Source organism: Lontra canadensis, unplaced genomic scaffold (assembly GCF_010015895.1).
Source record: "Lontra canadensis isolate GAN:19392208 unplaced genomic scaffold, GSC_riverotter_1.0 scaffold48, whole genome shotgun sequence".
Taxonomy (NCBI): domain Eukaryota; kingdom Metazoa; phylum Chordata; class Mammalia; order Carnivora; family Mustelidae; genus Lontra; species Lontra canadensis.
This window is the reverse complement of record NW_022631042.1, coordinates 1,388,845-1,390,820: the sequence shown is the minus strand read 5'-3', so window position 1 is coordinate 1,390,820 and position 1,976 is coordinate 1,388,845. Positions and strand designations below refer to the sequence as shown.

Below are 1,976 nucleotides of genomic sequence, written 5' to 3'. Positions count from 1 at the left end.
AAAATTTATAAAATAAAAAAAAATAATAAAAAACAAGAATACTATTAAAGGCACAGAGAAACATTGGTGAGCAATGCATTTATGCTACATCAAATTTTATTTGTCAGTGCAGATCAAGTTTTGAATTTTAATGGAGCATGTTGCATCAACATATTTTGAGCCCTGGATGTTAGCATGTGTTTTTAAACAAGCAAAAATGGATTAATGATTTTATGTTGCAAACATTAATTTCTTAGAAAAGATATTAACTATATTGCCTTAAAAGTTTTACTTACTATACTATACAAATGCAATACATACACAAAACTATAAAAATAAAATGAAACTCATGAAACTCCCACATTGCACTAATTTTGATTTAAAAGTAGGAGAAATTTTCATTAAATTACATTTCTCTTTTACAAATTCACCATTAAATTGTCAAAAATCCAGGGCACCTGCGTAGCTTAGTTGGTTAAACTTCTACCTTCATCTCAGGTCATGATCTCAGGGTCGGGGGATCTAGTCGCATATCAGGCTTCTTACTCAGCGGAGAGTGTGCTTCTCCTTCTCCTTCAGTCCCTTCCCCTGCTTGTTCTTTCTCTCTCTCTCAAATAAATAAGTAAAATCTTTATAAAAAATTGTCAAAATCCTTATTTAGTCCTTCCCCATCAAATTCCCATATTTTTCCACAAATACATTATTAATACATTTCCCTACAGTATTAACTCTGTTTAAAATTCCATGGCTTTCATATTTTATTCACCCTCTTCTGTAAATATTCTTTCTCAGCTTGAATTTGAATTTACATGACATTCTATTAAACATAAAGCTCTTTTTTGGTGAACTGAGCTCAAGAGTTAATTTTTGAAAAAAAAACTAAGGTATATGCGTTCTATTCTTTTTTTTTTCTTTTTTTTTTTTTTAGGTTTGACAAATTAAACTTCATGTTGCAGGTGAAAATTGTAATCACTGGGAACTTTTTCAGCTTCAATCCAGAGACAACTCAGTACCGTTATTTTTATAGACTAGTTCACATTCTCCATCCCACCCCCCAATATGGAACATGTCACAAATTTGTATGTCATCCTTGCATGGGGGTCATTCTAGCTTTCTCTGTATCATTCCATTTTTATTTCCTTAAGTATATGTGCTGCTGAAGTGAGCACTCACATTCTTATTAAATGACACCCTTGTACACTTGGTGACCTCTCTTTCATTACGTAAATATGAAATTAAACTATAAATGATAGCAAATATTCCTTCAATTTCTGTGGTTGTGGAAGAACACCAGATAGCATATTTGCAGGCTTTGTGGGATAGTTTCAGTACCAAAATGATTTTGAGCTCATAGTTTGCTTTGATGAAATGACTACACAAAGGGAAAGGCATTTTTCCAGTTTTAACATTAAAAGCCTAAGATACTGATTTTTTTTCCTCTTCCTATCCAAGAGAAATCTTTGTACCATAATCCAAAGATTTGCATCAAATTAGTTAGTATTGTTTAAAGGGAGGGTTGAACACAATCTCTTTTTTGGTATAGAAATATTATAGATGGCAAGTGCAGATGTTTTCAGAGCACATGCCATGTAGTCTTTTATTGAGTTTATATTGTGGAAATTTATGGTACTGTAAAGATTTATCTAGACATTACTGGGTAACTGATCGCAAATGAAAAAACCTTATAGTTCCTTATGAGGCCTGTACATTAAGCACGATGACCTTTGTGCTTTTTCAAATAAAAATAAAATCATAAAAACAGTAATTGAGATCCTTTCCTACAGTCCATTTTTTTTTGAAAAATGATAGCAAGCTAATTGACTCTTTATCCTTTGTATTTATCTTTTACAGCAAAATATTTATCCTGCTAGAAAATATTGCTCTAAAATTGTAAATGTTCTGTCTATAAAGTGTAAGGATTAGGACTGAAAATGTTTGAACAGGATAAATATATCCACATCACTATCTTTGAAGCATTGTCAATTTATACCACATTT

General features: G+C 31.3%; 1 pseudogene; it reads right to left on the bottom strand.

Moving 5' to 3' along the window:
• Positions 1-1,032: 1,032 nt before the first annotated feature.
• On the bottom strand, positions 1,033-1,151 carry LOC116876967 (annotated as a pseudogene).
• Between the last annotated feature and the right edge of the window lie 825 nt (positions 1,152-1,976).